We start from the raw sequence: 16,512 nt of genomic DNA, 5'->3' as shown, positions 1-16,512 counted from the left end.
GTTGTCTTTCTCTACTCCCCAAGAGATACTTGGCCCCTGCTTGGCCATGCCGCGGTGGTCCATTGCCAGGAATCCTTAGTGTGAGGCATAGCACCTCTTACGGGAAGCAATTCTCTCACCTGACTAATACTTAAGCCAAACCTTCCTGCGGTTGTTTGTACCACTGGTTGCCCTTCCAGTTCAGCTTGCATTCCGTTTTTTTAATTTTAGCATTGTCACCACTCATTGTCAGGTCTGCAAAGTCACTTTTTCCTTTTTCACAGGTCTTTTAATCGGATCAAACCACCTTGTTACCCCCAACTGCATGATATATGTTGCTTCGCCATTCTTATAACCTATAGTACATTGACCTCTCTATTGTTTTCTTTTTTCCTTATTCCCTTTATTGTTTTACAGGCAATTTTACTCAGGCATGTAATGTAATGTCCTGATGATGATCCCGAATTGCTTACATGGGATCAAAACATCATCCACTCTCTGTACACCGTAAACGCTATTTAACCTGTCATTACTCATGTGTAACAGTGTCTCCACACACTTATGCTTATTTTATTTAATGTATGACGTACAAGTATTTGTTCTGCCTGAGCCTCTGTTTTGTTTTGTTGTATGTATACCTAGTTGGATGGAGGATTGTGTCCCCACTTTAGTCTTTACAAATATTTGAAATATTAAATTGATTCTGTCCGGCAGGACAGCACAAATATAGAATTGATTCTGAGTCTATACTAATTTTCCTCTACTCTTATTGTCCTTGTCCAGGACCAGTGTGTTCAAAACCCCTTTTAAATAGGGGAGTCACATATGATTTTTTCCAAGTGGAGGGCACGATCCCTGAGTGTAAAGAGGCTGTGATAAGCTCATCGAGTGTGCGTTTTAATCTGTTGCCTAAGAGTCTCACAACTTGGGGGCATAGGGGTTTAGTGGCGAGCCAGATTCATTTTTGACAATCAGGCTTTCAACATCTTCCCCTGAGGGTGGGGAAAATTGTTACGTCTGACCTGAACTTACATCATGGAGTGACTGATGGTATTGATTGCTTTGCTAGTTTGTGCTGCTAAGTTTTTCATGAATTTTTATGAATTTTGTAGTTGGGAACAAAGGGTGGCAGTGGGATCAATGGGGGGTACGGTATATTTGGGGTTAGTGAAATCAGTTACAATTAAAAAAAGTCTTTGCCATTATTGTTAGCTTTATTGATTTTGGGGCCTTATATTCTTTATGCCAAGCACGTTCTAGTGTTTTACATAAATCCCTCTCCTCCATTACTTCCTTTGTGAACCATGGGGCAGAAGGGTTGACTCTGGGGGTCCAATCAGTGGTTATAGGCGTGACTGTGGAGGCTGCTTCTAAGAGCCAGTTGACTACTTTATTTTCACAAGGCAAAACATCTTCTATTAGAGATGGTCTAGTGCTGGTGAGAGTCTCTTTTAATAAGGAAATATTGACTCTATTCCATCCACACTTAGGTGTAGGGGGGCCTAGTCTTCCTAGGTTTTTGGTGAGGGACCAGGCAAAAGGTAACGTGGTCAGACCATGTGACTTCTTATGGACTGTCCAGGACCAGGAAAGTGTTCATGAAAATGACATCAATCATATGCCCAGCTTTAAGTTTGGGTCCGGTTTGGGTAGTTTGAAGGTCTGCATCAGTCATTACCTCTGTCAATGTTGCTGCCATATTGTCTATAGGCTTGTCTAGTTGGACATTGAAATCACCCAAGATAGGCATATTGAATGATTTTATGGCCCGGGGCAAAAAGAATTAATAAACTCACCAGCAGCATAGACCAGTCGGTGATAAAAGGAAACTCCCACAAAGAAGCATTGAGCTGATGGTGAAATGATGTAGCCAAGAGCTGCGGGCCGACTAGGTCTTCCACCTGAAAGGTGGTTCATTTAAGAGATTTTTTTAATGCAATTGCGACTCTGCCACCTCCTCTGCCAGTACGGTTTATGTGTATGCAGGAGTAGTCAGGTGGCAGTGATAGTTGTAAGTCATGGCATGAGTCTTCATTTAGCCAAGTTTCTGTCATGAGGAGGGCGTTGAGTTGGTCCTCCTCTATCAGGTTATATATATTTAAGGCATGTTTGGATAGTGAGTGCCGCTTTTAGGGGCCTATTTACAAGATAAGTGGCAGGGTGTGGCGTTAGCCTTCTTGGCTTAATGCCATGCTCCGCCACATCTGAAATGCAGGGCTGCACCATATTCACAAGAATACTGTGCAGCCTTTTGTTTCCCCCTGCACTGGCGCTAATTTAGCTGCCTAGCGATAAGGCAGGCACCCTTGCACTATGGGGCGCCTGCTTTGAGGGCAATGATTGTTTATGTGCAGGAAGGTTTCCCTTCCTGCATATAAACAGTCAATGGTAGCAAAAAAACGAGGTAAAATAAAGGTGTGGAAAGGTCACGGTCCGCCTCGCGCGGGTGCCGACTTGTCTAACCCCGATTACACCTTGTTTCCTTTCCCCAGGAGTTCTTCTCTCTCTCATCCCCTGCAGGTACGCCAGGACCCGAACATGGAAAACGGGATACCGGAAGCAGTTCTCCACGATCCCGGAAGTCCCGCCCCCAGCTACGACCCGGAAGGTAGAAAAGCCGACGATTCACCAGGAAGGGTGTTCCAACCAGCGGACTCGTGGCAGGAGGCAGCAAGGAAGGAACCGGAGCTGAGAGCGAGGAGCGAGGAGTCGGAGAGTCGAGCTGAAGCAGAGGAGGAGGACGCCAACGGCGACGTGTGGTCTGAGGACTGGTGGAGTCCTCAGGAGGTGGCTGGAGAGCGGCCGCAACTCACCAGGGAGTTGCGGCGGGCCACGTGAGTAACCATCATCCGTCTCCATGTGTCTCTTGTAGATAGTTGTAAATATTGTATAAAGCTGCACAACCCTATGCACTATAGCACTATATATATATATATAGGTCCCTTTCACCCGTGAGCACCCTGTTCACCCCTTTTGCCCCCCTATTGTCAGTCTCTTCCACCTCCCCATCCACCCCTCCCTCACCATCACCTCTTCCGTACCCTCACGTCCCGGTGTCGGTGGCAGATACGTTACTTCACGAGAGCGAAAGACTAACGGCTCTGTATTTTCTCTCGTCCCAAACCTCCGAGGCCCACCGGTGTATATCCAGGACACGACGACGCAGCCGAGAGAGAAGGTGCACATCACCCTGACGACCTCAGCCCAGCAGCGGGAAGTCACCTACAACCCATCCCCCGTCCGACGTCTTCTGTCCTCCGGATACCATCAAGGACACCAGCGGCCCCCTCCCAGAGACCATATATCACCCCCTGACTGTGTCAACAATAAAACCAGCTAACCATAGCGCTCTATATCTGGCCTCCCCGCTTGTTATTCCGGCCCGCCGAAGCCCACAGTCCACAAGTGGTGTCAGAAGTGGGATCTCCCGGAGGCATGGAGGCAGTCGTCAAGAAACTGGCCGAAAGCCAGGAACAGCTCGGACAAATGTTGGAAAGGTTCATGAAAACCGCTGAGGATGACCGCGGTCAACTGCACGATGTTCTGAAGGGACAAGGCACGGCCCAAGATCATGCACTCGGGAAACTCACGGAGGCAATGGGACAACAGAGACCCATGGCACCCCTACCTTCTGTGGTCCTGCAGAAATATGTAACGGGAGAAGACCCCGACTTCTTTTTCACAAACTTTGAACGACTGGCACAGGCAGCAAATTGGCCTGTTGATCGCTGGGGGCATTATTTGGGACCATTGTTGACTGGTGAGTTACAATCTGCCTACCAACAGGCCAACCTGCAAGGGCAGACCCCGTATGCCGACATCAAGGCTTGCATCCTCGAGCGATTAGGGATAGATGAGGACTCCTACAGGATGCGCCTGAGACAAGTCCGAGAAGGGCCACAAGAAACCCCGCGGGCCCTCTCCTACCGTATCCAGGACTTAACCACCCGGTGGTTGAAACCCGCTACGTCCACTAAAGAAGAGATAGTGGCTAAAATCAATCTCGAACAATCCCTCTCTTCTCTTCACCCGGCCACCCAAAAATGGGTGCGGCAGCATGCTCACTTGACACTGGACAGGGCGGTTGAGATAGCCAGTGCTTACAGTAAAGCCCAAGAAGTGCAGAAAATAAAAGAAGAACACCTCCCTCGGGGGCCACATAGTAGTCACCTCCGCTCCCCACGACCACCTGTCCCCAGAAGGCCGGACCCAGTTCCTTTTGTGCCCTATCCAGTAATGCCTCGACCAAACCCACCGGGACCTCAATGCTATCACTGTGGTGGTTTTGGACACATCGCTCGTCATTGTCCGCAGAAGGAAGAACCCATGGAAGTGGGGGTGTCCCGGAATTATGTATGCCTCATGGCAGGAGCCTCACCCCCACCGTTTAGGTGTCCAGTTAAAATCAACGACCACCCCCTGATGGCACTAGCTGACACCGGGTGTAGACACAGTGTATTACGCCCTCAGGACATGCCGAATCCAGTTGGTCCTATCACGGGGTCCGTGGCTATCAAATGTGTGCATGGAGACACCAAGAACTACCCCACAGCACGAGTGACTGTACAAAATAGCACGGACCATGGAAGTACCCTGAACGTGGGACTGATCCCGAACCTACCGGAACAAGCAATCCTGGGAAGCAATTATAGTGGTCTCCCCCTCCTTCTACGAGACACTACATGTTCCCTTGAAAAATGGTGGAAGGAAGCCCCGTTTGCACAAAACCAAACACCGAGTCACTCTTCAGTGAAACAGATAAAAACCAAGAATCAAAATAAAAAGGAAAGAAGAGGGTACGTTGGAGCATATCCAGTACAAGAAGCGCTACATCCCTGGGAGACAGACCGCGAATTTCGAGCAGCACAGCAGGAAGATCCAGTGCTACAGAGTGCCTGGGAACAGGCCAAAGACAACGAGGACTCGCTACATGTAGGTCCCTACTTCTTCCGTTCTAGAGGCTTGTTATACCGGAAGGCTGGACCACAGCAAAAACCCCAATTAATTATCCCAGGTCCATTCCGGGAAAAGGTGTTGTTCTTGGCCCATAGCCATCTCCTGGGAGGCCATTTCGGTGAAGAAAAGACAGAACAGGCAATACTCGAGAAATTCTACTGGCCCGGAGTATATAGCCAAGTCAAACGATACTGTAAAGAATGCCCCATACGCCAAAAGAACAGCCGCTACCGACCCCCTTAGGTACCCCTCCGTCCTCTTCCCCTCATAGATGTCCCCTTTAGTCGGGTGGGAATGGACCTTATAGGTCCGATGTTGCCTTCTAGGAGCGGCTGTAGATACGCTTTGGTGGTGGTGGACTATGCTACGCGCTTCCCGGAGGCTGTCGCCTTAAAACAACCCACCACCCAAAACATAGCGAAAGCATTGGTGTCTATCTTCGCCCGGGTGGGTTTTCCCCGGGAGATCTTAACCGATCAAGGGACTCCTTTCGTGTCTGCCTTAATGCGCCAGGTATGCTCCCAGTTAGGCATTAAGCAAATAAGAACGTCAGCATACCACCCTCAAACCGACGGTCTAGTGGAACGCTATAATGCAACACTGAAAGCCACACTTAAGAAATTATTGGGTTTGGAAAGCAAGAGGTGGGAAGAGATGCTACCTCTGGCTTTATTCGCCATCCGGTGTAAAACCCAAAGCAGCACCGGTTACTCGCCGTACGAACTGTTGTATGGAAGGCCTCCCCGGACATTGCTGGATATGGCTCGTGAAGCTTGGGAAGCAGAGCCCGACCGTACCCGGCCCTTGCCCGAGTACGTCGACAACCTGAAGACCCACCTAGCCCAAATCAGAGACATTGTACGACAGAACCTGGAAAATGCACAAACAACACAAAAACAACAGTATGACAAGGGAGCCAAGAAGCGGTCCTTTGCAATCGGGGATCTGGTATTGTTGCTCCTACCATCCTCAGATCACAAGCTCTTAGGCCAGTGGCAAGGTCCGTTCTCCGTCATCAGACAGGTGACTCCTGTTACCTATGAGATAGAGACCGAACCTACTCGAGGGGTCCGTCAAATATACCACATCAACCTCCTGAAGAAATGGGAGGGCCCCCGTCCCGTCCTATCCAGTGACCAAGCGGGTACCACGCTACCCTTTGAGGGTTGCCTAGACCCGGATCTACCTCCCATGATGAAACAGGAACTGAGACGAGTATTGTGCCCCGTACAGAATGTCTTCTCCTCCCTTCCCGGACACACTAACCTAGTGGAACACGCCATTCAGACTGAACCCAGTGTAACAGTAAGACAACGGCCCTATCGTGTCCCGGAAGCCCGCCGAAACATCATAAAAAAGGAGACAGAACAAATGCTGCAGATGGGTATTATCGAGCCGTCGGTTAGTAGTTGGAATTCCCCGATAGTCCTGGTTCCTAAACCCGACGGCTCGGTGCGTTTCTGTATTGACTTTCGGGAAGTAAACAAAGTTTCTCGTTTTGATACCTATCCCCTCCCGCCGGTTGACGAGATGGTGGAACGGATAGGCGCAGCAAAATACATCAGTACCCTCGACTTATGTAAGGGTTACTGGCAGATACCCCTGAAAGAGGACGATAAAAGAAAAACAGCTTTCTCAACCCCTGATGGCCTGTTTCAATTTCGGGTGATGCCTTTCGGGTTACACGGAGCCCCAGCAACATTTCAGAGGGCCATGAATCAGGTACTACAGCCCCACTCCAGATATGCGGGGGCATATCTGGACGATATAGTGATCCATAGTGAAACATGTGAACAACACATGGGACATCTACGGGCGGTGGTATCCTCTCTGGGTAGCAACGGCTTCACTATAAACCCCGCCAAAACAACGTTAGCCACTCAAAGTGTCAAGTATCTGGGGTATCTCCGGGGCGAATGTCTCATTCGCCCCCAAGACAACAAAATAGAGGCCATTTAATCCATTCCGTTCCCACAGACCAAGAAAGAACTCAGGGCCTTCCTGGGGCTTCTGGGCTACTACAGACGCTTCATTCCTAACTTCTCACAAACTGCTGCTCCCCTAACTGATTTACTGAAGAAGGCCACCAAAACCGAATATGAACTTCGCCATCCCTCCTTCTCGTTGCTACAGGCTTTTGAACACCTAAAACAGGCCCTAGTGTCAAGACCCGTCCTTGTTAGCCCAGACTATAGCCAACCATTCATTCTGCAAACGGATGCATCCGACCAAGGGTTGGGCGCCGTCCTATCCCAGAGAGACCCACAAGGGAACGAAAGACCCATATTGTACCTTAGCCGAAAACTCTATCCCAGGGAAATGAACTATGCCTGTGTCGAAAAAGAGGCTCTGGCGATCAAGTGGGCAGTGGACAGTCTCCGCTATTACCTCGAGGGGCGAGAATTCGTACTATATACAGACCATGCCCCTCTGGAATGGATGGCCCGCAATCGAGGCCACAATGATCGCGTCCTCAGATGGTTCCTTTCCCTTCAACCATACCGCTTCAAAACCGAACACAGGAAAGGGACAGAACAGGGGAACGCAGATTACCTTTCCCGTTTCCCTTGTTCCGCTACCCCTACAAGAAAGACAGCTAGGGAAAGGTCACGGTCCCTACCTTAGCGGGGCGGCCGCCTCGCGCGGGTGCTGACTTGTCTAACCCCGATTACACCTTGTTTCCTTTCCCCAGGAGTTCTTCTCTCTCTCATCCCCTGCAGGTACGCCAGGACCCGAACACGGAAAACGGGATACCTGAAGCAGTTCTCCACGATCCCGGAAGTCCCGCCCCCAGCTACGACCCGGAAGGTAGAAAAGCCGACGATTCACCAGGAAGGGTGTTCCAACCAGCGGACTTGTGGCAGGAGGCAGCAAGGAAGGAACCGGAGCTGGGAGCGAGGAGCGAGGAGTCGGAGAGTCGAGCTGAAGCAGAGGAGGAGGACGCCGACGGCGACGTGTGGTCTGAGGACTGGTAGAGTCCTCAGGAGGTGGCTGGAGAGTGGCCGCAACTCACCAGGGAGTTGCGGCGGGCCACGTGAGTAACCATCATCCGTCTCCGTGTGTCTCTTGTAAATAGTTGTAAATATTGTATAAAGCTGCACAACCCTGAGCACTATATATATATATATAGGTCCCTTCCACCCGTGAGCACCCTGTTCACCCCTTTTGCCCCCCTATTGTCGGTCTCTTCCACCTCCCCATCCACCTCTCCCTCACCATCACCTCTTCCGTACCCTCACGTCCCGGTGTCGGTGGCAGACACGTTACTTCACGAGAGCGAAAGACTAACGGCTCTGTATTTTCTCTCGACCCAAACCTCCGAGGCCCACCGGTGTATATCCAGGACACAACGACGCAGCCGAGAGAGAAGGTGCACATCACCCTGACGACCTCAGCCCAGCAGCGGGAAGTCACCTACAACCCATCCACGTCCAACGTCTTCTGTCCTCCGGATACCATCAAGGACACCAGCGGCCCCCTCCCAGAGACCATATATCACCCCCTGACTGTGTCAACAATAAAACCAGCTAACCATAGCGCACTATATCTGGCCTCCCCGCTTGTTTTTCCGGCCCGCCGAAGCCCACAGTCCACAAAAGGATTTCACCTTGTTTCGCCTGTTTAAGACCAGGTTTTCCCTGGTCTCAATTTTGGTGCTGCCTCTTATTTACACCACCCTTGTATTTGTATTTGTATTTAGGGGTGCTTATAGAGCGCACTGACACCATGGGTTTCCTGGCGCTGGTTGGAAGTAGAGGGGACAGAAAGACTAGCCAGATTGGGGGAAGAGCCAAGTTTTTAAAGATTTACGAAAAAGAGTTAAAGAGTTAGAAGTTTTTAGAGAGAGGGGGAAAGAGTTCCAAAGCTTGGGGGCCAGGTAAGCAAATCTCCGGCCACCAGATCTACAAAGCTTGTAAGATGGAACAGTCAAGAGATGGAGGTGGGAGGATCTTAGATTGCGGGATGAGCAGTAGGGTCTGATTAGGGATTTAATGAAGGCAGGGCAGGTGCCAGCTAGCGACTTAAAGATAAGGCATCCGATCTTAAAGGCTGCCCTGGAGATGACTGGGAGCCAGTGGAGTTTGACAAGAAGGGGCCTGGCGGATTGCCACTTTGGAATCCCTAAGGCCAACCTCGCCGCCTGATTCTGAACCACTTGCAGTCTCGCCATCGATGTTTTGGGCAGACCGTGGTAGATCGAGTTAGAAAAATCTAGGCGGGAGAGGACGAGGGCCATGATAACCTGCAGGAGGGCATCGGGTGTAAAGAGGTATGCCACTTTCCTGATCCTGCGCAGTTGGTAGATACAGGAGGAAACCACGGTCCCTATCTGCGGCCCTAGGGATAAGGTGGAATCGATGGTGACCCCCAGGCTCTTCACCGAGGCTACAGGGGTGGGAGAGGGGCCCAGGTCCGCCGGCCAGAATTGGGGCCCCCAGAAGGTAGCGCTCCTACCGGGAAGGAGGAGCTCCGTCTTTCCGGGGTTCAGCTTTAACTGATTTTGGCCCATCCACTGGAGGATGTGGGACATGACTGCCTGAAAGTTGGAGATAGCAGAGGGGGAATTAAGAGAAAAGATGAGTTGCAGGTCGTCTGCGTAATTAAACACAGTGACGTCCCACTGCCTCAAAGAAAAAAGAAGGGGGCGAAGATAGAGATTAAAAAGAAGGGGGGACAGAGAGGAACCCTGGGGGACCCCACAGAGCGAATGCTCTCTGGGAGCCCTAAAGACGCCCAGGCTGAGGGTCTGAGACCTACCGGTCAGGAAAGATCTGACCCAGGCCAACGCCAGGCCCTGGACGCCAGCCTGTTCGACACGGTGGAGAAGGATGTTGTGGTCCACCGTGTCGAAGGCGGCTGACAGGTCTAATAATACCAGGGCCTGGGGAACAGCCTTGTCAACACCGTCTCTCAGGGCGTCCAGCACGGCCAAGATCACTGTCTCCGTAGAGTGGCCGGGTCTGAAGCCTGCCTGGTTGGCCTCGAGAAAGTTGGAACTCTCGATGAATTGTGAGAGACAGGTGGTGACGTGGGCTTCCAGGATCTTAGAGAAGAAAGGTAAGAGAGAGATAGGGCGGTAGTTTGCCGGGACAGTGGGGTCGGCCCCCGGCTTCTTCAGGAGGGGTACCAGCACGGCCTCCTTGAAGGGACCCGGCACGATACCAGAAGAAAGAGAAGAGTTTAGCAAGGGGAGGATGCAGTTGGGTAGAGAGTGGCAGATGTCCCGAAGTATGGAGGGGGGGCAACAGTCATCTGGGGATCCCGATTTAATACGGGTCGCAAGAATGGCCAGAGATGAAGAGTCTAGAAGAGGAAATTGTGAGAAGGAGGAAGAATTGTGAGGAGGGGAAACAGATCCAGCGCCAGGAGGTGTAACGGGGATGGTGTCCTTAATTAATACAATTTTGTCAATGAAAAAGGAGCTAAGAATATTACATGCTTCCTGTGTGGGGGCCTGAGTAGGGAGCGTCCTGGGGTCAGAAGTGAATTCATTAAGCACCTTAAAGATTTCCTTAGAGTGACAGGGGGCGGATAGAATTTTGCCAGAGGCGTAGGTTTTTTTGGCAGCCAAGATGGCGAGTTTATACCTGTTACGCGCAGCCACATAGGCGTCTCTGCTAGGAGGGCAGTAGTCCCTTCTCCACTTACGTTCATACTGGCGGAGTTCTAAATGGAGAGCTTTTAAGTGGGGCGTGAACCATTTGTGAGAATGGTTATGCCTGGATTGGGGGAACTTAGTGGGGGGGGCAAAGGTGTCACTGGCGGTGGTAAGCCAGTCTGCCACAAGCCCACAAAGCTCGTTGGTACCCGTATTATTAGGTAGCAAGGGGTACGTTTGGGACAAATGGTCCAATAGTTTGGAAGAGTCGACAGCCTTCCACTTACGAGCCATGCCGCCCTCCCGTGGGGGGACCTTAATCTGACCAGCCGCCGAGAATGTAGTGTCGATCAGGTAGTGATCTGACCACACACAAGGTGTAATGAGCGGATGAGAGGACGTGACTCCATGAGTCCAAATGTGGTCGAGGATATGGCCACCCGTGTGGGTGGCGGACTTGACCAGTTGGGTGAAATTAAGGTTCAAAAGGCCCTCGAACAATTCGGAAGCATGTGGGCCAGCGTCCTCATGCTGGAACCAATAATTAAAGTCACCAATGATGACAGTACGGGGGGAGCAGGTAGCGATGTTGGACAGCTGGTCGATAAAGGATGAAGGGAAAGATGGCATGGAGTGGGGGGGGCGGTAAAGTAGCACAAGGGTGACCGCACCTACCTCCGTCCCCAGGCTGAGGACCAAGGTGTCTACTTCTGGCAAGGACAAGGCTGCCGAGGCAATGATCTTGAGATCCTTGCGAATTACCGCCGCCACCCCTCCCCCAGTGCGGTCCCCTGATCTATTGGTGTTTAACAGGAAATAGTCGGGGGGTAGCGCAGCCAGGATGTCAGGGAGGGAGTTGTCGGTAAGCCAAGTCTCTGATAGTAATAAGACATCGGGACTTTCAGACATAAGTAGATGTAGGATGTCGACTTGGTGCTTAACCATAGAGCGGGTATTTAGGTATAGGACCCGAATGGACGACTCAATAGGAGCCGGAACAGGGGAAGGTGGTATCGGCGCCAGGTTAGGAGTAGAGGTACCTGCAATGCCGAGAGATGTGATGCGAGCCCAGGCACCGGAGGGGAGAGGACTGGCAGAGGCACGTAGGCACCTAAGAACTGAAGGCGGATAGGAAGTAGGAGTGGCAGCACTACTGGCCCCATGGCCCGTCTGGCCGCGGACGGGCGCAGACGGGCTGGACTTAGGCGCGACTTCGGCGCGCTGACGGCGTGCCCGCTGCGCCCGTCCGCTGCGCTCCCTGTAGGGTGGAGCCATTTTATGGGCTCAGGTCGTGAGTGGCCGAGCGCTGCCCCGCTCGCCTCCTCAGCGTCCTCACCCAATATGGCGGCCAAACAGCGCGACCCTGTGGGAATCACTCCCCTGCGAGGGCGGCTGACCAGGATCAAGAAGCTCACAGAACCTGCACAACAAAAAGGGGGTTAGTTGGCTGGCGGCGCAGTTAGAAGATGTTTTTTTTAAAAATGAGGATAAAAACATGCGCTAGTAGCGCGAAAGGCAGCGCGAGCAGCGCGAGTAAGAGCGCGTCCAAGGCAAGACTGGCGAGTGGCTAGGGCCCACTGACCGTCTCGTAGCTTCCAACCCTAAGTAGGAGGCAGCCTCAAAATCAATGGGTGTTGTGGTGGAACGCCCACTGCAACACCCATTGCCCTCCCCTACAAACTCCCTTTTGTCTCTGACTTTAAGATTCACATGGTGGCAAAGCAGTTTACAGAAGCAGCAACATACTGGGCCCTCCACATCTAAGAGTCCAGAGTTGTTGCATTGCTTAGTTGTGGTGCACAGTTTAGGTAGATCATTAGTGTTGTATGAGTTTCGTGAGCTCACCTTTGTGTTTTTCCCAGCATAGTAGATGTTGGGACGTGGTCTTCAGCGTGAAAGTGGTGCGCTCGCTGTGCGTCTGCACTGCGGCCATCCATAAGTAGTGCTAGTATTTGAGTGCCTGAACCACTAGAGCGCTGATGTCAAAGATGGCACCTATCAGTGGACAGTGCCTCACTTCTATCTCCAGGCTTCCCGTGCTGCAAAGAGCATTTTTCGGTGTAGGTCTGGTGTATGTGGCCTAGTAATGGACGTCAGCGCGAGGTGAGAGCAGTATTTGCATTGATCTAAGGTTTAGCAAGAATGACGCTTCAGTGTTGGTGGCAAGGGACACTATAAAGGTGTCTTGTGATTAATAGGATGACGCAGTGCAAATATATCAAATTCATAACGTTTTTAAAAAAAATATTGTGCTTAGCAGGGCGACGCAGTGAAGGTGCTGCAGATTCAGTACATTCTAATAAAATACTTTTTATGGTTTTTAAAACAGAAAACGAGCCAGTAGTTAGTCATACAAACCGCCTACACCCTTTCTAAAGGTAGTCAGGTATGCAACAAAGTGCCTATTGTGTCCTTGCTGCGGCCAAACTTACGTAGGGCTAGTAATCGTGTGCCTAAACCACTAGAGCGATGCCATCAAAGATGGCACCTCTCAGTGGACAGTGTCCTGCCTCTATCTCCAGCCTCTCATGACTGTGCCGCGAAACACGTGTTTCGATGCAGGTCTGATGCATGTGGGCTAGTGTAATGGTACTTCAGGGTTGGTGGTAAAGGACACTATAAAAAATGTCTTGTGATTAATAGGGCAATGCACCGCAAATATCTCAAATTCAAAACTGTTCAAAAAATTCCTAAATATATCAACCAAAACAAAACCGAACTGCTTTGTATGCAACCCAAAGGAAAATCACTCCCCTATTAGACATCCAGCTGGACAACCTCACTGCTTTAAACTGCAAACTATCCTTCTCCAACTCTGTTAAATCTCTGGGATCACGCTTGAGAGTCACCTGAACATGAAAGAGCACACAAATACTTCTGCCAGAAGTGCCTTCTACACTCTGCAGTACCTTAAAAAGTCAAACTCTTCATCCCCATCAAAGACCTAAAGACTGTGGTGCAATCCCTGGTCCTCACCAAGTTAGACTTCGGTAACACAATGATATGGTGGTAACAAAAACACACCTAGCCCCTTTGAAAGCCACACTTCACACAGTGGCAAGACTACTTTCAGGGGAGAGCAGCTTCGTCCACATCCCCCCAGCTTTTAGGAAACTCAAGTGGCTACCATTTGAATGGTCTGTTTGCTCCTACATAAATATAACAAAAGGAGGGAGGGAGAGAAACAAGTGGATTCAGTCTCCTCTGGTAATTCGTTTAAACAAAATAGAATCCACTCAGAAGGTGGTAGTGATCCCTAAAGTGATGGGGAGCGCACAGTGTTGTTTAAATGCCCCTCACACACCAACAGGCCCCTTGGTGTCATGCTTCATCATCGGGGCCTTCGCACCCCTCTACGTTATGCGACTCACGGATACGTAGGAGCACTGATAGTGAACTATGTGTTTGTGTGTGTGAGAGAGGGAGTGTGAGTGGTATTGTTAAAAGGGTGCAAGGTGAGGTTGACAATTATACGTATTAGGGTATATCAACCTCTATAAAATGCGTCGACATGTTTCGGAGTACAGCGACTCCTTCTTCAGGACGAGGATATGCACGGTTATCCTCACCTTACTCACATGGATGTAAAATGTAAAAAGTGTATTTTACCAAAAAACACTAGGTGAAATGTACCTATCAGTGTAGAAATGCGGATAAGCTCTGTTGCGCCCAATCGGCGTTAGAAGAACCTATAGATCAAGGGATCACTACCATCTTCTGTTTGCTCCTACGCCTCACCCCATGAATATCTTTGGACAACAATATCGTGGGGAAAACTGTGAATCTACTCTCTGCGCCGGCACAACACCATATTTTTTATAGCCCTGAAGGGTTATCGTCCATTGATTTCACTGTTGCAAACTACCTTTATACATTTCTTTTTATTATTTCATTTACCGTATATGTAGCTTGTGCACCTATTGATCTGCTAGCTCTGTAAGGCACCAGATATACTTAGAACGCAAGTACCTCAAATGCCGTCTTATTTATGTATACGTCTTTACCTCAACTATAGTCTATATGTACTACTGTTGCATCACAATCTTTTCTCTATATAATGTCATTATTGTATTTACTTCTTATGTAATCTGTGCACCTGCTGACACAATATCTTGGTAAAGCACTTTATACGAATGAATCCTTACTTTAAACCTGCATCGTCAACACAGCCGGATGTTTGACATACATTTCGTCTTCCCTCTATCACCGTGTATTTACATTTACTGTGCACGTAACTCATGTATTTTATGCTATCTTAACCTTGTAAAGCGCTATGATACCTCCGGGTCAGGTTTGCACTATACAAAACGAATAAATAAATAAATAAAAATGTGCAGGATGACGCAGTGAAGGTGCATCAGATTCAGTACATTCTAAAACAGCCCTTTTTATGTTTTTTAACACAGAAAATGAGCCACTAGTTAGTCGTAATAACCCCCTGCACCCTCACTGGAAGTAGTCTTCCTGCAGCAAAGTGCCGAATCGTGTCCAAAGGAGGAGAATGTAGTCAGAGCCTGAAGTGTGAGTGACATGGCTTGGTCGGTGGACTCCTCCAGATGAGGTGGCATACTATCAGGTTCTAAATGTCCACCACGATTCTCATCCTTCACATATCTGGGTGGTCTTTGGCAAGAAATGTTGTCGCCCTACTGCAGCACACTGGCCCCATTTTCGTTAACTTACCCTCTAACATAAGGCCTTCTCAACACTCATTTCCCACGTTGATGCTCAGCATCCTGCAGAAGGGGAAGGAAGCCTTATTGTCCTGTTCACAGGGACTAACCCGTCTCAGATATTGTCCGACCCTCCTGGGGGCAACATAGGAAGTGCTTCACCTCTCTACCCTTTCCATCAATGGCTCATTCCCTCCGCTCCTCACCTTATTCTCCAGGTTTGTACCTACGTGCCAAGGTGTCAGTGAGCCTTTGTGGGAGATGCGTCTTTTGAGCAGCACAATTAACAAGTCTTCAGTGTGGGGAGTAAGCTTTTGCCCTCCACAGCAGGTCACAACGATTGGACAGAGAAGTTGCAGGTGCCGGCTGCCAGTTTTATTGGACTGAGATTGGGAGTTTCATTCAAATACTATGCAATGTAATGAGAGAACAAAACACACTCCATAGTTCTCTGAGGGTCCAGAAGTCTACGGCTTGATTTAGAAATTGGCAGACACCTAGAGGAAGTGCTGAACCTACTTCCCCGAATCACCATTGGAAGGCTGCAGACATCAAAGTACTCACAAAGACCGAAATCCTTTTGATTTTTATGGGGGATGGTGGTTTTCTGTAAATGTTACGGTTTGCTAGCGGAGGTAGCGAGTGACTGCAGGAGTCATTGGCGTAATCAGGAGCCACATTCTAAGGGTGAGCAAGGGCTTGGGGATATAAGAGAGTGAGCAATGAATTCAGGGATCTAATGGGGAGAGCTTTATTAACCTGAAGGCATGTGTCAGAAGACGTAGGTTATCTGTAATGGAATAACAGTGTTTCCAGTCTTGGATGCTGCATCTGGCCTTTCAAACTTTGAAAAACATAATTTACCACATATTTCTCCCCAAAATAAATAAATCCCTAATGCTAACCACACAATGATTCTTGAAAGTTTGTGATCTGCAAATGTGGGCCACTTTCTTTTGGGTGCCTAGGCCATTTTTTTCCCCAATCCAACCCTGGCTCCCAAAGAGGAGGATCAACTGCACCACGTCTAGCAACAATACTTCAGCTTGAGCTCAGAGCATCAACTCCAGGCAGCATGGGTATAACCCCCTAGTTCCTCGCCGCAGCCGACAAGACACATCAGGTCCCACACTCTGCCGGGCCTCGGCAGTCCAACAAAGTAAGCCACTATCTTGGGACCACATGGTTCGTTCGCCTTCTCCTTTCGTAGCTGTGTCTCTATTACTCCCGCTGTACCTCTGCACTTCCGTCGCCAATGTTACAGTAGCATTGGGACTCTAACTTAGCCCCCCCTTACCCCACCCC

The sequence above is a fragment of the Lissotriton vulgaris genome, chromosome 2_1 (assembly GCF_964263255.1).
Source record: "Lissotriton vulgaris chromosome 2_1, aLisVul1.2, whole genome shotgun sequence".
NCBI classification, from domain to species: Eukaryota; Metazoa; Chordata; class Amphibia; order Caudata; family Salamandridae; genus Lissotriton; species Lissotriton vulgaris.
This window is presented reverse-complemented; position numbering follows the sequence as displayed.